This window comes from Gymnoscopelus braueri, assembly GCF_963280865.1.
Source record: "Gymnoscopelus braueri genome assembly, chromosome: 2".
Lineage (NCBI taxonomy): Eukaryota > Metazoa > Chordata > Actinopteri > Myctophiformes > Myctophidae > Gymnoscopelus > Gymnoscopelus braueri.
This window is the reverse complement of record NC_137604.1, coordinates 5,634,229-5,659,228: the sequence shown is the minus strand read 5'-3', so window position 1 is coordinate 5,659,228 and position 25,000 is coordinate 5,634,229. Positions and strand designations below refer to the sequence as shown.

The window sequence follows — 25,000 nt, the reverse complement described above, 5'->3', positions numbered from 1 at the left end:
TAAAGTAACTAAGTACATTTACTCAAGTAGTGTACTTGAGTACAGTTTTGAGGTATTTTTGGGCGGTGAAACCGCCCCTATAAGTGAGATTTGGAAAAATGTACATTTTCCTGCGCTGTGATCTGGGCCCAGGAAATTAGTAGAATTATCCTGCGCTGTGATTGGCCAATCACAGCCTATTCAGGACTGTGATTGTCCAGTGTCACATGACACATGTGCATAGCCCTATATAAGCAACCATAACTTGAAAAAAAACAAAACTTGGTTTTTTTCAAGTTATGGTTTTGTCCATCATAAAGAGTGTTTCAATAAATGTATTTATCCTTTGTACATGATTGATCGACTCCATTCAGTATTGTGATTAGCTAGCAAGACACCGCCCACTTCACACAGGGTGTGATTTTTACTTTACCGGAGTATTTCCAATTTTCAGTACTTTTACTTCTACTCCACTACATCTCAGAGGCAAATGTTGTACTTTTACTCCACTACAATTATTTTACAACTTTAGTTACTAGTTACTTTGTAGATTTGGATTATTATTACAAAACATACATTAACCACATCAGCCCTATATACATTTCGGCCATTTGAAAATAGCCGATCTACAAGCCCACAATGCGTCGCGATGCGACGCATTGTGAGCTTGTAGATCTGCTATTTTCAAAAGGTTTTTATACATTTGAAAACTTGAAATGGGACATTCTGCCAATTGATTACTTTTACTTTTAGTACATTATGATGCCAATACTTTTGTAAATTTTGAATTCCGGACTTTATTTCTATATTGCAGTATTGATACTTTAGCAGGAACGTATGTTTTCAATGAGTCTTAACATTCTTAACTCATTGAGTGCCATTAACGTGTTTCACGTGTTTTAGCGCTATGGTGCAACGTGCCATTAACGTGTTTCACGTGTTTTTGAAAAAAAAAAATCTTCCTGAACCCAAGATATCATTATCTGAAGATTTGCAGCTCCATCCACTCCTTGTTTAACTTATAACTGAAAAAGGCTGTATCTCGCTTCCTAAGCACTTTTGTTTTACAATTTTATAAAAATTGTAATGGCCAGAAATAGATATTAATAATTATGGCACTCAATGAGTTAAGAAGGACAATATTAGTCACCAGAAGCAAGAACAGATGTTTTCAACGAGTCTAACATTCATTAGAAGGACAATATCAGTCACCAGAATCAGAGACGTATGTTTTCAATGAGTAACATTCATAGAAGGACAATATCAGTCACCAGAAGCAGGAACGTGTTTTCAACGAGTCTAACGTTCATTAGAAGGACAATATCAGTCACCAGAAGCAGGAACGTGTGTTTTCAACAAGTCTAACGTTCATTAGAAGGACACTATCTGTCACCAGAAGCAGGAACGTGTTTTCAACGAGTCTAACGTTCATTAGAAGGACAATATCAGTCACTAGAAGCAGGGACGTGTGTTTTCAACGAGTCTAACGTTCATTAGAAGGACAATATCAGTCACTAGAAGCAGGGACGTGTGTTTTCAATGAGTCTAACGTTCATTAGAAGGACAATATCAGTTTCAATGAGTCTAAAGGCAGCTCTCCACCGCACCAATTTAGTCCCGACTCGGCGGCGGGAGGTCGTTGGAAAGCGCCTGCGGCCGGCAACTTGTTGTCGGATTATAGCGTCGTTCCGTCGGGTCCGGACTTCTATCGACCCGACGATGAGAAGCCAAGCATGTTCAGTCTTTGTTCCGACTGGTAGAACCGTGGGGTAGTGAAAAGGGGGGAGAGAGGGGGGTAAAGGTTTTCCACATCTCAGGGGGGTCTACATCTCTGATCAAATTAATGTCAATACAAATTAATCATATTGAATCGAGCAACTTAAAAACTGTGTGCACACAAAAAGCAGAGTAGACATGACCATTACCCAAGAAGGGTTTTAAAGGCATCATGACATTCATTTTCACTTTTTTTATTTTCAATGTTTTATTTGGGGTTTTATGACCTCAATTACACCCAAAAAACCTGAACTTAAAACATTCAGTGGATTTTCTGTGGTCTGGGGTTTTCTGAATAATTAGGCTGAAAAGTAATCTGAGCTTGGCCCTTCGACAGTGAGGTCACTGTCGAATAATCCCGCCCACTCTCCTCCTCGCCCCTCCCCTCCCCTATCCTTTCCTTTGGGGGGGGCGGAGCAGAGGCGATGATTGACAGGCAAAATCCCTCACCAGCGACACCCGCAGGCAAAGATTTATTTTTTCATTGCAGTTGAAAAGGCTTTAGAAATGTGAGAGAAAAACACCTGCCATGGATCACTGGAATGGAATTTTCACTTAAAACTTTTTGTACACTTTTGAAGGACCAGGACAAAGACTTTGAATGTGGTGTAAAAGTGAATGTCATTAAACCTTTAAAGGGGTAGTTCATCCAAAAAATGGGTGAACTGGGTGAACACCCCAGGCACCCCCAGTCATGCAAGGTTTACCAAACTACTGCCCAGACTGACCCAGCTGATTTCACTATTTTCTCCTCTGCCTCATTCCTGTCGAGACGGTTTTAACCCATTACAAATGCCTTCTAAATCAGTAGATCAACTTTCTCACACTTTCAAGATTTTTCTAAAATGTGTCAAACCATAAACAGGAGTCAAAAGGTCATGTCTCACCTGACACACAATCTACTATGTCTCAATAGAAGAGCAGGGAGACCAAATACAACCACCCCAAGTGTATAAGTTATAAGATACGAAACCGACTGTAACTATCTGTTTTATTAAAGAGGTGGTGCCATGGTTTTGCACTTTTTCTGTTTTTCATATGTCTATGAGGTTGATAGAACTTCATTAAGCCCCCTGGTGGTGTTTTTATGGTGTTTTATGTCTTCTCTGACTATTTTGAGTTTCTTCCTGGAGGCTGAAACCTTGAGGGTCAAACGTGCCAATAGAGAAACAGTGCTTTATAGTGACATAGTAAAAACATATCCTCCCCCTCATTATCATAACACAACAGGTGTGGGCATGAGGAGGAGGAGGGACTAGGACAAGTGGGTGGTGCTAAGGTGATGGAGGAGGTGCTAAGGTGAGAACCAGGTATACTTAATGAACTGGAGGCGTGCCCACATAAAAACATAATTTTAACACTTTCTGTACACTTTTTTGAAAAAAATCTTCCTCCTAGTATAACCATAATACCTGATGATTATGTTTTAGTGGGGGGGGGAAATCACTGAAAATCACGGCACCCCATCTTTAAAATAAATAAACTCTATGAAACTATGCAGCTGTGGCTGCCTGTGTCTATAAATACACAATTATCCAAGTATATTAGCATATCGGTGTCCAGCCATCTCTGGTGCGTAATAAAATACAGACAATTTTAGACGCTGAAAGGATGGAAATTATTGCAGTGACAGTATCGCTATCCAGGATAGTATTCTTGGAAGAAAGACGACACAATAACAGCTCGTCTGCATTTAAACAGTGTTATTAGTCCAGAAATAAATCACTGATTCCCGGTCTATGATTTGGTCTGCACGGGGAGACAGGGATTCATATCTCGGGTGGGACGTAAAACATACGGAAACTTGAACTAGAAATGGGCACTCTGTGGCGTGCGTATCTCCGCCAGGCCAGGTGGCCTACCAAGGGCTTTTTTGAGTCGTTTGTTGCAGCCGCCAGGCCGCAAGGAAGCTGATGAGGTAAATAGTGTTTCTGAGACTTTCGACAAGAGTTGTTCCGATACCAATGCCAGTATCGGATGATACTGCCTAAAACGCTGCTGGTGTCGGTATCGCAGAGTTTGGCAGTCTATGCCAATCCGATACCATATGATTTATCACGTGATATTTCATTTACAGTAATGCACAACTGTTTTATACTCTTACTGCACTATTTACATTATGATTCTACCAACTTGTAGCTGCACTTAAACAATTATTAATGGATTTGTATATTATAATTTTTTTAATAAGTTACAGGAGTTCTTACAGCATGGTGTGTGTGATATGAAATGTGAGTTTACCATAATCACAGTAATCCTTAACTCTCTGAGTGCCAAGAATGAGTTATCACGAGTATTTTCTGAATGCCCTGAGTGCCAAGAATGAGTTATCACGAGTTAAACATTTTTTTTTTTAATAAAAAAAAAATATATATTATTATTATTAGTATTATTAGTATTTTTTGTTTATCTCAAAAGAACTAGGAGATAACACTAACCCAAAAGTTGCTGTTCCATTCACTTGTTGTGATAAAACAAATGAGAATAAACTGAGAAAAAAAAAAATCTTTTTTTTCCTGTGTTTTACCATGTATTTTTGAGTGAAACATGCCATCTTCAAACATCAGACAACAGATGTCAACGAGGTCACAATGACCTCGTTGGCATTTGTTAAACCATACCTGAAAACCCTCAGTGATTAGCAACCATCAGGGGATCAATCATACCGGAGATAACTATTCTGTGACTACTTGAAAAGGTAAGATAATCACAAAATCCTGGCACTGGGCAAACACAGCCAGAAATAAGTCTGGCAGTGAAAGAGATCCTTAATTATATTCCATCATATTCAAGGTGTTTTGGAGAGAAATGAGACAGACTCCAGTCACTTTCAAATTAAAGCACTACAGAGCATAGATATACACCTCATCGGCCTGTGCAGTTCATTGGAGCGATCTGTATCGCTGCCGCCATTTGGAAGAAGGCAAGCTGCCACTCAAAGTGACTACTGGCCAATCACAGCGCTCACAGCGCATTGACTACTGGCCAATCACAGCGCGTCTTTTCCGGGACTTGTCAGAATCAGCAAAAACTAAAGGCCATTCATATGAAGTGTCACTTCCTAAATAGACTCGATTTCAGGCACCAACCTGCTCATCAGGAGCAGTTGGGGTTCAGGGATTCAGTCTCGGGAATCGAACCGGGGAACCAGTTCCGACTCGCCCACTACCGAGCCGTGTTCAAGACATATGGCGTAGAAAAAAGGTGTGTTTTGGAAGAAAATCCCAAACGGCGGAAAATCTAGGTGTAGTAGGCATAAATGGGTGTGGCCTAAAAGGGGAGTTGTGTCAAGATCCAAGTAATACAGGGAAAAGTACATTTTGATTGTACTACCCACCGTACAAGAGTTATAGGCCAACAAATGAAGGGGGCTGATGTAGCTACCATGAGGCCAATTTGAAAGATTTTACGTAATATTTGAGATTAACTTCAGTCTCAGACGCAAATAGACACACACACACACACACACACACACACACACACACACACACACACACACACACACACACACACACACACACACACACACACACACACACACACACACACACTGTCCGGCAGAGATGGATGCTTTGATCATGATGTGAATAAATGAGCAGTTTGCTCGTATAAGACTGACATGTAAAACAAGTGAAACCAAGCTTGCAACAGTACAGTATATTATTAGCCTCAGTGTTCTCACTGTTTACAGAACTTATTGGTGTGCGCTGCCGTGTCAAATGATCGTGGCCCCAGTGAAAACATTGTTCTTGCCTCCCTCAACACAAAGGCTCATCTGTGATTAAGTCTGTGTCAGCTCCCATTCTGCTAACAGTAAGCAGACATTGATCAGCACCACGAACAGCAGCCAACATGTTATTTATCAAACAGCCAACATGCTATTTATCAAACAGCCAACATGCTATTTATCAAACAGCAGCCAACATGTTATTTATCAAACAGCCAACATGTTATTTATCAAACAGCCAACATGCTATTTATCAAACAGCAGCCAACATGTTATTTATCAAACAGCAGCCAACATGCTATTTATCAAACAGCAGCCAACATGCTATTTATCAAACAGCAGCCAACATGTTATTTATCGAACAGCCAACATGTTATTTATCAAACAGCAGCCAACATGTTATTTATCAAACAGCAGCCAACATGTTATTTATCAAACAGCAGCCAACATGTTATTTATCAAACAGCAGCCAACATGTTATTTATCAAACAGCAGCCAACATGTTATTTATCAAACAGCAGCCAACATGTTATTTATCAAACAGCAGCCAACATGTTATTTATCAAACAACCAACATGCTATTTATCAAACAACAGCCAACATGTTATTTATCAAACAGCCAACATGTTATTTATCAAACAGCCAACATGTTATTTATCAAACAGCCAACATGTTATTTATCAAACAGCAGCCAACATGTTATTTATCAAACAGCCAACATGTTATTTATCAAACAGCCAACATGTTATTTATCAAACAGCCAACATGTTATTTATCAAACAACAGCCAACATGTTATTTATCAAACAGCCAACATGTTATTTATCAAACAGCCAACATGTTATTTATCAAACAGCCAACGTGTTATTTATCAAACAGCCAACGTGCTATGTATCAAACAGCCAACGTGTTATTTATCAAACAGCCAACATGTTATTTATCAAACAGCCAACATGCTATTTATCAAACAGCCAACATGTTAATTATCAAACAGCCAACATGTTATGTATCAAACAGCCAACGCGTTATTTATCAAACAGCCAATGTGCTATGTATCAAACAGCCAACGTGTTATTTATCAAACAGCCAACATGTTATTTATCAAACAGCCAACGTGTTATGTATCAAACAACCAACATGTTATTTATCAAACAGCCAACGTGTTATGTATCAAACAACCAACATGTTATTTATCAAACAGCCAACATGTTATTTATCAAACAGCCAACGTGTTATTTATCAAACAGCCAACATGTTATTTATCAAACAGCCAACATGCTATTTATCAAACAGCCAACATGTTAATTATCAAACAGCCAACATGTTATGTATCAAACAGCCAACGCGTTATTTATCAAACAGCCAATGTGCTATGTATCAAACAGCCAACGTGTTATTTATCAAACAGCCAACATGTTATTTATCAAACAGCCAACGTGTTATGTATCAAACAACCAACATGTTATTTATCAAACAGCCAACGTGTTATGTATCAAACAACCAACATGTTATTTATCAAACAGCCAACGTGCTATGTATCAAACAGCCAACGTGTTATTTATCAAACAGCCAACATGTTATTTATCAAACAGCCAACATGTTATTTATCAAACAACCAACATGCTATTTATAGTACAAACTGCACTTATTAACACATAGTGAAATCTACAAACTCCCAATGTGTGGCATTGCAACATGTTATGAGCTTGTAGATCAGCTATTGATGAAGTATATCGGACTTCAGTGGTTAAATCTGAAGTGGGCCATCCAGAATACATTTTGACTGAGCACCTTTCACTTGTTACGTGGAGTGATATTTGACAAGGACTTTGACTCAAGCACTGGGGGGTTGAGTATAGCTTTGTCCACCACTCGCTATAACATACCTGCGGGTATACACTGAAGTGTAAGCGAAAGCTGTAAGCAAGGTAACAGAAGCTTTGCCACCTCTCCGCGGAGGGCGTGGGATAAACACCTCTCTCTGTGCCAGTCGCCAGCATGGACCCACGGTTCAGTGAGCAAGGTGTTTGGTCCTCCTGGCTCCCGCGGCCCAGCAGCAACACAGGTCTTTATTGAATTCCCTGCTGCCAGAGCAGCACACGGGCACAGGGGAGAGCTTCAGTATAGCCTCTACTGTGGGAACTAGTATCCACACGATGGTACGATCCAACCCCATGCCTGCAGCAGTGTGTGTCCGTCGTGTTGTGACCAGGCGCCAAAGGTTTCTCGGTTCATCTTTCGAAGCCGATGCGGAAGTAATGAAAACCCTGCGGTTCTAATTAATGGCCCGGCAGGTGGCGCTAATGCCCTTCCTGTGGCTGCAGAAACAAAGACAAAAAAAAATCTTTCATCCCGTCCACGTCAAAGGGATTGACAACATTTGACCAGAGTTTACATTCGGTTTCATTACCTTGGTAAACCTTTTCATAAAGACGTTATGATTTCAATCGCTAGTTTTCTTTCACACAGTAGTACAGTATGTCGTTTTTGTAAATTATGGTCCATTCATTTAAAAATTCATGATATTGCAGTGTATACTTTCGAGGCTTTTGACTGGGTTCCACTGAGTGAAGACACACCCCCTCGCTCCTCTTCCCACCAATAGCACACTGCGGTTACGTTTGCACTCGCAGCCATTTTCCCCTGGACTATAGAGGCTTCAAAACAGGTCTACTATAGAAACCAATGGGTGATGATGTCACGGTCCCTTCGTCCATTTTTTGTTTTACAGTCTATGGTTACGATCGCTTTTGCAGCGTTTCTGTATTAGCAAGTGTTTTTCTTTGCTTCTGTTGCAACACGTTTCAGTCTGTCACATATTTTCCTTTTGTTTGCTGTACAGTATGTTATCTCCACTGGGCACAAGACAATGACTGCGTGGGTGGAATAGGCTCTCTCTCTCTCTCTCTCTCTCTCTCTATCTCTCTCTCTCTCTCTCTCTCTCTCTCTCTCTCTCTCTCTCTGTCCCTCCCTCTCTCCCTCTCCCCTCTCTCTCTCTCTCTCTCTCTCTCTCTCTCTCTCTCTCTCTCTCTCTCTCTCTCTCTCTCTCTCTCTCTCTCTCTCTTCTCTCTCTCTCCCTCTCCCTCACCCTCTCTCGCTCTCTCAATTCAATTCAATTCAAAGGAGCTTTATTGGCATCAGAAAACGTTTACGTTGCCAAAGCAAGTGTCAAATAAGAACGGAGAAATTATGTACAATTAAAAGGAAATAAAGAATTGTGTAAAACAGAACTTTGTCACATTGCAACTTAGAGAAAAAACTGCTCTCTCTCTCTCTCTCTCGCTCTCTCTCTCTCTCTCTCTCTCTCTCTCTCTCTCTCTTCTCTCTCTCTCTCTCTCTCTCTCTCTCTCTCTCTCTCTCTCTCTCTCTCTCTCTCTCTCTCTCTCTCCTCCAGAACGCATCTGTGTCATTATTAAGATTTTTTTGGTGTATTTTTTTTTTAATCATGAAAATGTGTGCAATTTGGCTGATTCTACAAATGTCTTCTAAATCCTAACAGTTTTTTGAAAAAAACTTGTGTTGCTATATCAGTGATTCCAAAACTTTTTCATGTCAAGGACCCCCAAAATGATATGTATTTAGCCGCGGACCCCCATCTCAAAACGTTTTGTTCCAAGGACCCCCAGGAGCAAATATTTGAGTTACAAATATTGGCTTTAAAAATATATATATTCAAAAATTTGCAAAAAAAAAACCAAGATTTGCAAAAAATAGCAGATCTACAAGTACAAGCTCATAGCGCAGCACTGTTAAAATGACACAGATGCGTTCCCGGTCTTAATGCGTTAAAGCCACCATGATGCACGCCTGAGCGACACGCTGGCCGCGCTGAGCGGTGTGATGTCCCACCTCAGATGACTCAGCACTCTGCTAGTTTGCATACTGATAGGGTTGGGATCATAAATCACCTTCTCGTCCTCAGTGTTGCCAGATTGTGTGAGAGAAACAAGCAGACATGGTCTACAAAAACAAGCCCAAAAGTAGTGACTAAACGACTATAGGCCTCAGGCCTGTCATTTTAGATCTATTTTGGCAATTTTTTGAAAAATCTTTTGGGCAAATCTTTGATTTTTTTTAAAGCGGACATTTGTAACTTGTAATTTGTCCAATCTTTGCTTCTGGAGGTACCTGGAACAAATATAGACCAATTCGTTTCTAGTTTACCAACATTGAGACTGGATGCACAGGTGATTGTTTCATGCAATCAATTCTCAACCTGTTGTTTCGGGGTGCGCAGGTTTAAGTGATGCGCGCCCTAGCGAGACCTGACAGAATGGGTTTCATTTGCAACCATGCAGTATGACGCTTGCAACCAGTGTGACATCGTCTGTTAAGGGGTCTATACACAACAATATTTTACAAATGTTTGCTTTGAAAAATAAATATTCAAAGATTTAGACACATTTCCATGATTTTTCCGCAGATCTACAAGCTCATAGCACTGCACTCGGTGCCGCGCTATCAGGGGCGCCAATTGATGTCCGTGCTATTGGGTGTGCTTTTGGGTGTTGCGAAAATGTGCGGTTAGTTTGTGTTACTTTAAAGCGGTTAATTCGGTACAAAGAAATGTACTCCATGAAGTGAAGACGTCGGAGGTTTTTTCTTTTTCTTTTTTTGTGATGAGTTTGTGATGGGTGCTCGTCAATTCCCCTGGGTGCTCTAGCCCCGAGGCACCCACAATATTGGCGCCCTTGCGCGCTATGAGCTTCTATGCTATTTTTGAATAGCCAAATAAATCTAAAATGACAGAGATGCGTTCTTGGTCTTAATGGATTATTAGAGATTAATTTTTTTCTTGAACCTTGAACAATGTTCATATTTTCTAACATTTTCAAAAATAGAAACAAGCCCAAAATAAGCAAATAAGCAACTACACTTTAGAAATAAGCCCAAATAAGCAACTACACTTTAGAAATAAGCCCAAATAAGCAACTACACTTTAGAAATAAGCCCAAGCAGCTACACTTTAGAAACAAGACCAGGAGACCTGGTTCTGCCAGACCCAAAATGAAGTCCTAGTATGTAACACACCTACAAACCACTTTATAACTGAAGTTCATGAGTCATGAATAGTTCGTGACGAAAGGAGACGTCACAAACTTTTTTTTGGCTGGGGCCGGAGGGCAAATGGCCCCTGCCCATGTATGGACGAAACAGGTACAAAGCCTCATGTAAGCCCGACCGACCCCTTGGGTCTGGCAACAAGCCCAAATAAGCAAATAAGCAGCTAAACTTTAGAAACAATCCCAAATAAGTAACTACACTTTAGAAACAAGCCCAAATAAACAACTACACTTTAGAAACAAGCCCAAATAATCAACTACACTTTAGAAACAAGCCCAAATAATCAACTACACTTTAGAAACAAGCCCAAATAATCAACTACACTTTAGAAACAAGCCCAAATAATCAACTACACTTTAGAAACAAGCCCAAATAAACAACTACACTTTAGAAACAAGCCCAAATAATCAACTACACTTTAGAAACAAGCCCAAATAATCAACGACACTTTAGAAACAAGCCCAAATAAGCAACTACACTTTAGAAACAAGCCTAACTAAACAACAACACTTTAGAAATAAGCCCAAACAAGCAACTACACTTTAGAAACAAGCCCAACTAAACAACAACACTTTAGAAATAAGCCCAAACAAGCAACTACACTTTAGAAACAAGCCCAAATAATCAACTACACTTTAGAAACAAGCCCAAATAAGCAACTACACTTTAGAAACAAGCCCAACTAAACAACAACACTTTAGAAATAAGCCCAAACAAGCAACTACACTTTAGAAACAAGCCCAACTAAACAACAACACTTTAGAAATAAGCCCAAACAAGCAACTACACTTTAGAAACAAGCCCAAATAATCAACTACACTTTAGAAACAAGACCAAATAAACAACTACACTTTAGAAACAAGCCCAAATAAACAACTACACTTTAGAAACAAGCCCAATAAACAACTACACTTTAGAAACAAGCCCAAATAAACAACTACACTTTAGAAACAAGCCCAATAAACAACTACACTTTAGAAACAAGCCCAATAAACAACTACACTTTAGAAACAAGCCCAAATAAACTACACTTTAGAAACAAGCCCAAATAAACAACTACACTTTAGAAACAAGCCCAAATAAACAACTACACTTTAGAAACAAGCCCAAATAAACAACTACACTTTAGAAACAAGCCCAATAAACAACTACACTTTAGAAACAAGCCCAATAAACAACTACACTTTAGAAACAAGCCCAATAAACAACTACACTTTAGAAACAAGCCCAAATAAACAACTACACTTTAGAAACAAGCCGAATAAACAACTACACTTTAGAAACAAGCCCAATAAACAACTACACTTTAGAAACAAGCCCAATAAACAACTACACTTTAGAAACAAGCCCAAATAAACAACTACACTTTAGAAACAAGCCCAAATAAACAACTACACTTTAGAAACAAGCCCAATAAACAACTACACTTTAGAAACAAGCCCAAATAAACTACACTTTAGAAACAAGCCCAAATAACTACACTTTAGAAACAAACCCCAAAAAACAACCCTCAACTACCAATATTTACAAGCGACGTTACAGAACAAGACACTGATTGTCCTCATCATAGGGCTGGGTGATATAACTTTGAATCCATATCACGATTATTTCAAACGTCAGGCTGCAACGCGTTGTGAGCTTGTAGATCGGCTATTTTTGGCAAAGGGATTTGGTGTGGAAGGAAAAAAGAGCAGACCAGGTACAGAGTCAAAACGTCAAGTTTACAAAGTATTGAGGGGCTAAATGTCTGAGAACCCACATGATAGTGATGACAGTGCTGTCACACAAGTCTATGAAGCTATCTATGAAATCTCTGAAAAGGCTTAACCCATTAATACCTGGAACGCATGTGTGTCACTTTAGATGTCTTTGGCTATTCAAAAATAGCAGATATACAAGCTCATAGCGCGGCACCGAGTGCCGCGCTACGAGCTTGTAGATCTGCTATTTTTGAAAAATCGTGAACATTTTTTCCCCAAAAGAATTTAGGATTTAGATTTTTTTAAAGAATTGCCTCAGGTCTTAATGGGTTAATCTGCAACACAATTTGTATACAATATGTAGTGGAGGTCCCTGCTTTATCTGTCTCTCAGCTAAGGGGTCCTTGGCCTGAAACATGTTGAAGACCCCTCCCTAAAGGTAACTACTACAGTAGTTACTAACACGTGATTTACGAAATACTGTCGCACCACTCAAACTTGACGAGAGTATGTGTCATACGTCCAACACCGTTACTCTTCAGGATTGAAATTCAAAAGCAGCAAAAGTAGCAGATCTACAAGATAAAAAACGCGTCACTTCGCGTCACGTTTCGAGCTTGCGGATCTGCTTCTGGTGCTTTAGCATGACGCTGCAGTATGATCAAGTAGGGCGTTAATTTACATATAATTTACAATAACAAATGCCTATACTGTAGCTACATTATGCCAGCTAATATTAATAACTGGGGTCAGTTAACCCATTGAGACCTGAAGCCGATTCTACATGTCTCCTAAATCTCAACAGTTTTCTGAAAAACGTGGTGCTCAATGGTGTATCAGTGGTGCTCAATCTTTTTCATGTCAAGGACCACCCAAAATGATATGTATTTGGCCACGGACCCCCATCAAAATATTTTGTTCCAGGGACCCCCAGAAGCAACGATTTGAGTTAAAAATGTTCGCTTAAAAAATATATAAATTCAAAGATTTGCACACATTTTCACGATTTTTCAAAAATAGCAGATCTACAAGCTCGTAGCGCGGCACTCGGTGCCGCGCTATGAGCTTGTAGATCTGCTATTTTTGAATAGCCCAAAGTGTAAAATAATGCTTTTTAGCTCAAATCTAAAAATGACACAGTTCCAGGTCTTAATGGGTTAATCTAACCTACTGAACAAGGAAATAATTGCCAGTATAGCATTATTAACCAAATAGTCTTTCCAAACATGTACAACGTATAGTGTTTTTAAAAAAAAGGTTGATTATGGTTATCAAAGTACAACTGTATTACAGAAGGTAGGGCGCTCGGTAGACTGGTAAACCGTCCCGGCCAAGTGAATTCACATTGTGAGCTTCTTTATGTGCTATTTATGTGATGTGAGCTTATATATATATTGGCCGTTTAGGTGTTGTCAGATTGCGCATGGGCTATTTATGCGTCGTGAGCTTGTACGTCGGCTATTTACGACACCGTCGTGCATGTGAAATATGTAGGGCTTAAGTGGTTAATGTCTTTGTTTGACTGTTGAAGCGTGCTGCTCCTCGTGGACCGGCGTACTTAACCCATTAATACCTGGAACGCATCTGTGTCACTTTTAGATTTATTTAGGCTATTCAAAAATAGCAGATATACAAGCTCATAGCGCGGCACCAAGGGCCGCGCTACGAGCTTGTAGATCTGCTATTTTTGAAAAATCGTTAAAATTATTTTTTTTTACATTTTTTTCCGAAAAACTGTTAGGATTTAGAAAATGTTTAGAAGCGGCCTCAGGTCTTAATGGGTTAACATGAACAACGCCACAACATGATGCCCCATGTGGTCACCTCGTACCGCATGACAGGGCAGGACATTGACATTGCATAGGTCATGTACCAGGTCAAGCACACGCTGCTCTTCAAAATGTCTCCATTTGTACTATTTTACCGTATTCCTTTTTACCTTTTTCACCTCACCCTTTTAGACCCGAGGGCGACACATACATAATAGTCAGTGGTTCTCAAACTGTCCCGTGCCAAGGACGCCCACGATTGTATTTGGCCACGGACCCCCTCGTCTGAAAATGTTGCCAGGGACGTCCCCAGAAGAGGAGTTTTGTGTTAACAAATTCTAAATGATCCGACATTTTTTTTAAACACTTTCAAGATTTTTCAAAGATTTTCAAAAAACAGCAGATGTATAAGCTCGCAGCACGGCACTAAGTGACATGCTGTGAGCTTGTATATCTGCTATTTTTGAGAACCACTGTTCTAAATCTTAAAGGGTAAGACCACTTTGGTAGAGGTTTGGGTTGTGTAGTTACCTTGCCATGATGTAACTCCAAAGGTGGGCAAGAAATCAAAAATAATTGCTCCATTGATTAGAAATTGATAATTCAAAATATGCTCCTCATTGACTTACATTGTACGGTAAAACAGCTCTCAAAGTCACTCTTTTAGCACATAAATGAACCCAAACATAGCCGATTCAGACAATATAGAGCATCACCAAACCCAGTACTGTTTGTTTTTTTAATAAAAATGTCAACTTCCTGTTGATTTTACTATTTGAAGATCTGGTCCAGGTTTTCTACTTATTAAAAATGGCAAAATCAACAGGAAGTTGACATTTTTATTTAAAAAAAAAACAGTACTGGGTTTGGTGATGTTCTATATTGTCTGAATCAACTTTGTTTGCGTTCGTTTATGTGCTAAAAGAGTGACTTTGAGAGATGTTTTACCGTACAATGTAAGTCAATGAGGAGCATATTTTGAATTATCAATTTGTAATCAATGGAGCAATTATTTTTTATTTCTTGCCCACCTTTGGAGTTACATCATGGCGAGGTAACTACACAACCCAAACCTCTACCAAAGTGGTCTTGCCCTTTAAGAGTTTTCTGAAAAAAAACATATGTTGCTATAATATATATATATAGAGCTAAGATCTAAAATGGCACAGATGCTTTCCCGGTTTAATTTAAATTAAACCATTCCAGTACTCTACAGTGGTGGAAAGTAACTAAGTATATGTACTCATGTACTGTACTTATTAAGTACAATATTGAGGTACTTTTACTTTACCGATCTACAAGCGGTCTTCAAGCTCACAACGCATCGCTTCGCGTAGTGAGCTTGTAGATCGGCTATTTTCAAAGGATTTATATACATTTTATACATTTGAAAACTTGTGAAATGGGACCTTCTGCATAACGAGTACTTTTACCTTTGGTACTTTAAGTACATTTTGATACCAATACTTATGTGCTTGTACTCAAGTACATTTTGAATTCCGGACTTTTACTTGTAACAGAGTATTTCTACATTGCAGTGTTGGTATACTTTTACTTAAGCAAAACATTTTAGTACTTTTCCCACCACTGTAGTCTACAATACATTATGCCTCATTTATACCTTGTGGCGAGCCTCTGGCTCACACCAAGAATAGCAGGTCTAAAACGCTAACAACGCGCTTGTGCACTGGTTGCAGTGGTGTAAAGTAACTAAGTACATTTACTCAAGTACTGTATTTAAGTACAATTTTGAGGTATTTTTACTTTCCAATTGTCTACACTTTTACTTCTGCTCCACTACATCTCAGAGGCAAATATTGTACTTTTACTCCACTACAATTATTTGAAAACTTTAGTTACTAGTTACTTTGCAGATGTATTATTGTATTATGTATTATTATAATGTATTATTATACTATAAAACATACATGAACCACTTTAGCCCTATTTTATACCTAGGCTATTTGAAAATAGCAGATCTACAAGCTCACAACGCGTCGATTTGCGACGCGTTGTGAGCTTGTAGATCGGCTATTTTCAAACATTTTAGTGCTTTTACTTTTGGTACTTTAAGTACATTTTGATACCAATACTTTTGTACTTGTATACTCAAGTACATTTTTTAATCCGGCTTTAGCGTTTCCTCCACTTCGTTACGTATGTCTCCTCAATAATCTTCCGTTTTGTTAACCCATTAAGAACCGGGAACCCATCTGTGTCATTTTTAGCTTTCCTTGGCTATCAAAAAAATTGCAGATCTACAAGCTCATATTGTAGATCTGCTATTTTTTGGGGGGGGGGGGGGAATCGTGAACATTTGTGTTTTAAAGCGATCATTTTTAACTCCGATCTGTGCTTCTAGGGGTCTCTGGAACAACATATTTTGAGATGGGGATCCACGGCTAAATACATATCATTTTGGGTGGTCCTTGACGTGGAAAAGTTGGAGCACCACTGATATAGCAACATACTATTAGGATTTAGACCGGTGGCCGTGGACCACCATCTCAAAATATGTTGTTCCCGGGACCCCCCACAAAGAAAGATTTGAGTTAAAAATGTTCGCTTTAAAAAATATATATATTCAAACATGTGCACACATTTTCAAGATTTTTCTAAAATAGCAGATCTACAAGCTCATAGCGCGGCACTCGGTGCCGCGCTATGAGCTTGTAGATCTGCTATTTTTGAATAGCCCAAAGAAATCTAAAAATGACACAGATGCGTTCCCGGTCTTAATGGGTTAAGCAATTCTCGTTTGTTTCAGTTTGACCGTGGCTGTAAACAATGGGTTTTTGATCATATAGGCCTCAAACAACAATAGAGTATACATAGAAGATTTATCGGGCGTCTGGGTTCTCTCACAATGACACAATTAGCTCTTCTTTTTTTTTGCACAATTTGCATTTCTGATGATTTCGTGAGGGCAAAGACTCTCAGGCTACTTTATATTATTATGGAAACTAAAGGTGCATCATTAATGAATTATGAGAACATAATGGGAACTAATCCGAAGAAATATGCAGGGTAGCAACTTTGAAATATGCAAATAGAAATAGAGCTACAAAAAAACAATCATAGGGATTCAATTAAGCAGGAAAGTTACTGAAAACGAGTGTGCGTGCGCGCACATGTGTGCGTGTGCGTGCGTGCGTGTGTGTGTGTGTGTGTGTGTGTGCATATCTGTGTGTGTCAGGGTTCTTATGTCAGGGTTTCTAGAAGAAAACTCAATACACATAGATTTTCTATCAGACGGAGCTAAATTTCAGTTGAAATATATCAACAAAACAAATTAGCATGAACTAAAATCTGACTAAAATATGAGCCAGGTCCTGTGGTGAGGTTCGTATTTGTATTTTTGGACACTTGACTTGATGACCTTCACCCCACTACATTTCAAAGACAAATAGTGTACTTTTGACTGCACTACGTTTGTAGCAGTGGTGTAAAGTAAAAATGTTGAGGTATTTGTAATTTACTTGAGCATTTCCCATTTTCAATAATTTTACTTCTACTCCACTACATCTCAGAGGCAAATATTGTACTTTTACTCCACTACAATTATTTGAAAACTTTAGTTACTAGTTACTTTGCAGATATAAATTATTACATTATAAAACATGCATTAACCACTTTAGCCCTATGTTATACCTAGGCTATTTGAAAATAGCCGATCTACAAGCTCACAACACGTCGCATCGTGACGCGTTGTGAGCTTGTAGAGCTGCTATTTTCAAACATTTTAGTACATTTTGATACACTTTTGTACTTTTACTCAAGTAAATTTTGAATTCTGGACCTTTACTTGTAACAGAGTATATCTAAATTGCAGTATTGATACTTTTACTTAAGTAAAACATTTGAGTACTTTTTCCACCACTGACTTCTGGGTACAATCACATGCTATTCTCCTTTACTCAAATTGCATTCCTTACTCTGTCTCTCTCACATTTCCACAGCAAATGGACAAACACACAGGTCTCCATTTACCCACATGATCCCGCACCACCCTATTCTGGGCAGTGGTGGGAAAAGTACTCAGATGTTTTACTTAAGTAAAAGTATCAATACTGCGATAGAGAAATACTACAAGTAAAAGGCCGCCGGGATTTTTTTTTACTTGAGTAAAAGTAAAAATGTTCATACAGTATCGATATGAAAATTGACTTAAAGTAGAAAGTTGAAAGCACTCATTATGCAGATGGTTCGATTTCACAAGTTTTTAAATGTAAAATGTATGAAAATCCTTTGAAAATAGCAGATCTACAAGTTCAAAACGTGTCGCAAAGCGACGCGTTGTGAACTTGTAGATCGGCTATTTTCAAATAGCCAAAGTATGTATACTGTATATAAGTGGTTTTGTAATAATTGTCCAAATCTACAAAGTAACTAGTAGTACTTGAGTAAATGTACTTAGTTACTTTACACCACTGATTCTGGGCATGTCATAATAGGCCAGTAGGGTGCAAGGTAACCAAGTACATTTACTCAAAGTTCATAGTTTACTTGCAGATTTCATTTTTCAAAGCTTTATACTTCTACCCCGCTACATCTCAGAGGCAAATGTATCGTTTTACTCCACTACAAATATCTTAAAACTTTAGTTACTTGTTACTTTTGCAGATTATATTATACCGATACCGATCTACAAGCTCACAACACGTCGCAAATAGATCTGCTATTTTAGGACGATTTTGACACATTTGGTAACGTTTTGAATAAACTTGTGAAAATAGCCAAATCCTAAGCCCCAAATAGCCAATTTACAAGCTCACAATTATTTTTTAAATGTTTCAGTCTTTTAAAAATAACAATTTTACAAGCTTCGCGACTCGTTGTGAGCTAGTAGATCTGCATCTTTTTTAACAGCCGAGGGATAAAATAAGGCTTAATTGGTTAATGCAGTGGTTCTCAACCAGTGGTCCGGGGACCAGGGGGTCCCCAGCAAAAGCGTGGCACCGAGTGCTGCGCTACGAGCTTGTACATCTGCTATTTTTGAAAAATCTTGAAAATGTGTGCATATCTTTGAATATATATATTTTTTAAAGCGAACATTTTAACTCAAATCTTTGCTTCTGGGGGTCCCTGGCACAACATTTTCAGATGGGGGTCCGCGGCCAAATGCATATAAATGTAGGGGTCCTTGGCATGAAAAAGGTTGAAAACCACTGGGTTAATGCATGTCTCGTATACGTAATCTAAATCAACATGGTAACAAGACACCAAAGCTGTTAAATAATTGTAATGGAGTAAAAAGTACAATATTTGGCTCTGCTATGTAGCAGAAGTATGAAGTATCAAAAACATTGACATACTCAAGTAAAGTAAAAAATATATATATATATTGTACTGCAGTACAGTACTTGACTAAATGTACTCAGTTACTTTCCACCACTGGTATTTGTGTGTGTGTGTGTGTGTGTGTGTGTGTGTGTGTGTGTGTGTGTGTGTGTGTGCGCGTGTGTGTGTGTGTGTGTGTGTGTGTGTGTGTGTGTGTGTGTGTGTGTGTGTGTGTGTGTGTGTGTGTGTGTGTGTGTGTGTGTGTGTGTGTGTGTGTGTGTGTGTGTGTGCTTGCAGCCCGATTATAAAAATAAATGTCCGCTTGGCTGTCACCTGGACTCAGTTTCAATCAGTGTAAAGCTGAGCAGGAGAAGCGATACAGAGAGGGATGTAACTATTATATAACTATTAACTGGTTTTTACTATTAAACACAATTTAAAACATATACAGCCATTAATCACAGACGCTCAGTATTACTGACTGCAGCGTATTGTGAGCTTGTAGATCGGCTATTTAAAAACCTAAATTGAGCACATGTGAAACATTTGGAATATGCCAAAGATACCTGTCACCAAAGATGCCTGTCACCAAAGATACATGTCACCAAAGATAACTGACACCAAAGATACCTGTCACCAAAGATACCTGTCACCAAAGATAACTGACACCAAAGATACATGTCACCAAAGATAACTGACACCAAAGATACATGTTAACAAAGATACCTGTCACCAAAGATACATGTCACCAAAGATAACTGACACCAAAGATACCTGTCACCAAAGATAACTGACACCAAAGATACATGTTAACAAAGATACCTGTCACCAAAGATACATGTCACCAAAGATACCTGACACAAAAGATACCTGTCACCAAAGATAACTGACACCAAAGATACATGTCACCAAAGATACCTGACACAAAAGATACCTGTCACCAAAGATACCTGTCACCAAAGATACATGTCACCAAAGATAACTGACACCAAAGATACATGTTAACAAAGATAACTGTCACCAAAGATACATGTCACCAAAGATACCTGACACAAAAGATACCTGTCACCAAAGATAACTGACACCAAAGATACATGTTAACAAAGATACCTGACACCAAAGCTGCATGTCACCAAAGATACCTGTCACCAAAGGTAGTGCACCTGACTAAGCAGCAACATATCTGTATAACTCTAAGGTACGGTCACACAAATGCATGTGAAGCATTGTAGCCAACAGATGCCAAGGTGTCAGAGTCATCAATGTCCCCTGTTATCTTGCTGGGTTGTGGGCAGTATTCTGGTATGTAGTTGGTTTGACTTACATTGGAGTGTTGGCTCACAGAAAGAAAACTACAAGACAAATGGCTGCCAAGTGGGTTCAACCGATTTCCTATTGGCTGTCACCAATGTTCACCAATGTGGAACTGCACGCTTCAAGCGCGTAACGCGCGTTGAAAACGTCGCGTCAAAATGCTGCAACGGGACGCTCCCCCCGCCTTGCTCCCATAGAACGGAAGTGAACACTGGCGCTTCTGATTCATATGTATGACTGTGCCCTTATGCTTTTTGTCATCCACACACTTTTTTTATGGAAAAGCTCAGATTGAGCAATTTTGCAATATGCACCAATCTGCTATACACCCATTAAAAATCAACGTGCCAAAATATTCGGTAAGAAGCAAACGCGAGCACACGATTTCCGATGAAGCCGGTCGATTTGACATAATTATGTCATGTTTACGTGCCGTGAAAACCGTCCGTGGGAGGAGTAGGGTGCCAAAATATGGGTGGATATGAATAATACATGGGATACTGTGCAACCCGACAAATATGCGTACACATACACAGGAAGGAACAGCATGTGGACGCACATTTGTGCACAAATGCGGCAGATGTGGAACCATATGTGTAGCCCAGTGGTTTTCAAAGTGGGGTCTGGGGTCCTTAAGGGGGTTCCTATAGGGGGTCCCTAGCAAAATTAGGAACAGCTGAAACACTTGAGCCCTGTTTTATTTTTCGGCTGATTGGAAATAGCCGATCAACAAGCTCACAACACGACGACGCATTGTGAGCTTGTAGGTCGGCTATATATATATACATATTTTTTTACATATCTTGACAAATCTTCTCTTACGGGGGCCCCTGCGATCAAATGGGGGTCTGCGTCATTATGTGGGATACTGATCTACAAGCTCACAACGCGTCATATTGCGATGAGAGCTTGTACGATATTTTCACTATTTTTGTCCGACACTCTTGCATGAAAACAATTATAATAATAGAAACATGGAGAGTTTTTTACCCCTGCTCTTCCTTAAATCTCTAGTCTTCCCTTTCCTGAAAAGTAAAATCATGGCGCTTGTATGGAAAAAAAAAGAATGTCACCCACTTCTTTACACCCATAAACCTGTGGTGTGACTCTAAAGCTGATTCTGATCCAATTAATACAATGCAATGTAGGGGCCCTTACGCCTTGCTTTAGGGGTCCTTACTCCTTGATCTAGGGGTCCTTACTCCTTGATCTAGGGGTCCTTACTCCTTGACATAACGCATGTTTGAGAACCGGTGGTCTCGTTAGCACCGTGGTAAACACCGTGCACGTTGAGTGTCCGTCGTCATTAACGGTTACTGTAGGAAGTGTTGGCTGCAGATGATGCAAAAGGCTCATAAAATTGCCACCACGGTGAAACATATTCAATACTGGGGGGGGAAAAAAGAAGAATTGTCAGTTACTTAGCAACAGCCGGGGAGCAATAAGGCTTGTTTCAGAACATGGCTGCCGGTGAAGACTGCAATGGTCAAACCCTATATCCATGTATGTATGTATGTAGGCTATGTATAATGTATAACATGGCTCTGGTCATGTAAACATCTACAGGCTGTATACTTCATCCAGCATGGTCAAATCAACAATTGTCCAAAATAATTCACAAATATTTGTTTTACGCATTTGTTCCCCCTGTCATTGAAACACACAGATAGCACAGTCTTAAGATGTTTTTTTCCCCCACTCCAAAAATAGCCTGTATTTAAGTGTCAACAGCAATGTCCCCAGATCACTGTATATATATGGGCAAACAGATTCGCTTGCCGAACACAGCTGATCTCCAAGCTGTGACACACTGGCGACGCGTTTGACAGCTAAATGTAGATCAGCTCTGGGTTTATGGTCGGCAAGCGGCACCGTCGTAATTATTAAAGATGAGCGGGGGGGGAGAACATTTTTCAACAGTCCTCTGGCTATGGGAACCCGCACACGCACGCACGCACGCACACACGCACACACACACACACACACACACACACACACACACACACACACACACACACATTAATGCACACTGCCAGACAGTGTTGCTTGGCCTATAAAGCCAGTTGAGCGGACATAATACCAAAAAAAAACACACACACACAAATAGTACTAATAATGAAACAGATAAAATGATACACATTCGTATTTGAATTTTAACATATCGTATTTAAATGAGAACACCGCATGCAGCGCGAGCTTCGCCTCGAGCGGTGACATGAAAAGGAAAGAGAGGGGCCTCGAGAGACAGAGAGAGAGAGAGAGAGAGAGAGAGAGAGAGAGAGAGAGAGAGAGAGAGAGAGAGAGAGAGAGAGAGACTGCTTCATTATCTGTAAATTGTCACATAAATAAATACATTTATTTTTATTTTTTTAAATGTCTTTACATATTTATTTATTTTTGTTTGCATTTCTTTCTTCATTATTTCATGTATTTTTTTTAAATATATATATAGAGATATATTTGTTCAGATATGGCAGCTCTGCTCTGCTCCTCCATACGTTATCTAATGATGGAACGAATAGAACGGAGAGGAGAGGAGAGGAGAGGAGAGGAGAGGGAGAAGAACGACAGGAGATACATTGAAACGCCAGAGAGAGAGAGAGAGAGAGAAAGAGGAGTGTAAGAAGAAGACATAATGATGAAGGTTTACCTATCTGGACGCTGGGGGAGCCGCAGAGCGCCTCCTCGCGCCATAACGAGAGCGCGAGCGCCGCGAGCAGCGCGAGCTTCTTCATGGTGGAGAGAGGTGGGCTGTTGTCCTGTCTTCTTCTTCAGCTTCTCCCCGGTCGAAAAACTACACCTCCTCCTCCTCCTCCTCCTCCTCCTGCTAGCTCCTGCTCCTCCTCCTCCACCTCCTCACCTCACCGTCACGCGACGACAGAGGCTCATGGCTGTATTATTAAATAGGTTTTAGGGTTTTAAAGGGAGCCTACAAGGTGGACCGTGCGGTGTGGATGTTGGGTCTGCTGCTGGAGCCTCTGCGGATATCTGCTCTGTAGCTCCTGTTCCCGTCGTATACCCCCACGCACACACACACACACACACGCGCACACACACTCTTACACACTCACTCACTCTCACACACACACTCGCACACACGACCGCGGCGACGCTCTACTGCTGCTGCTGCTGCTGCTGAGGAGGAGGAGGAGGAAGAGGAGGAGGAGGAGGGCGGTGAGGGGAATACTGATGAGACACGAGGAGGAGGAGGATGGATGGATGCTCCGTCGGCAATCGGCTATTTTCGGCGTGCGCGACACGGCTGTTACGGCGAAGTGTATAGCTGTAAGATATAGGAAAAACAAGAACGGATGACATAGATGTCAAGTAGGACGTAGCCTCGATCTCCAGGCTTTTATTGTTTAGTTTTGCTAAAAAATAAAAGCCTGGCCCAGTGAGTTGGTGTACTTGGTATGAGGAAGTGTTTCATTTCCCAACCAACCAGAGTGCAGTGGGCGTCGCTCGTAATGTTGTGTTAACGGGGCGGGGGTTGACGGACAGATCGGTGAACCAATGGGATCAGGCGCAATCTCTCGCCGGCTCTATACACCCGCCCCTCTATACACGAAATCAGGAGCGTTGGGGCAGTCTAAGTAGGACGGTGATAGGGCAGTGCCCAGGCATGCAATGCTCATTTGGTATGTTCTTGCACTCTTATTTCAATGACGTGACGCGCACGTCGCTTAACACCTACACTGCAAGTCACACAATGGACAATTGATATGCATCTAGGCTTATTCCTATATGTTAATTCGCTAGGTGTGAGTCGGGAGCCTTTGAAAACTTTGTTGAGGTGCGAATTTAAAGTAGTTTTAAATCTATGCGTGTGCCTGCGTGTGCTCCTGGTCAAATAGGTTCCGGCAAGGCGTGCAAGGCCGTCCAGTGAGCATTGCACCCCTGGCAGTGCCTCGTATGTCTGTGGGAGGCGGGGGTTTTTCGAGGTCAGGCCCAGTGGTGTTTTGGTCGTTGGATGGGACACCACGACGTGGGGCCAGTATTTGTTCACGTGCACGCGCATGTACGGCACGGTGCACACACTTGGACGCACGTGCATGCCTCCACCGTACCACCGTACCGCACCCCCGATAAAAATAAAAGTAACACCACTGGTCAGGCCATATTATGGCATGTAGTGGATGTACAAAAGGACCCGCACGCTTTTTTTAGCCATGACAGTCCGGTCTCTCCTGCCATCACAACCTGACCGGTCTTTCCTGCCATCTGCTGCTCAGGTCTGGTGTCGCATCTATTCAACAGACGCGTTGTGAGCTTGTTGGTCGGCTATTTTTGGTGCACAACGCCGTTGTAATACGAAAAACATATGAATCAGGCTTAAATCAGGCGTAACTAGGAAAAGTGTGCTCCTCAGAGGAGTGCATATTTCCGCCATGC

At 40.4% G+C, this 25,000-nt stretch overlaps 1 protein-coding gene across 3 annotated transcripts in view; it reads right to left on the bottom strand.

Annotated features, from left to right (window-relative positions):
* Positions 1–23,304, bottom strand: part of LOC308075956 (glutamate receptor 2-like) — a gene marked incomplete at its 3' end in the record, with an annotated part of 161,533 nt that extends 138,229 nt beyond the window's left edge. For 2 of the 3 annotated variants that reach the window (XM_080416002.1, XM_080416003.1), the window contains exon 1: positions 23,259–23,298. Of the gene's footprint in view, positions 1–23,258 lie in introns of all 3 variants that reach the window. The other variant, XM_080416001.1, reaches the window with a different exon arrangement.
* Between the last annotated feature and the right edge of the window lie 1,696 nt (positions 23,305–25,000).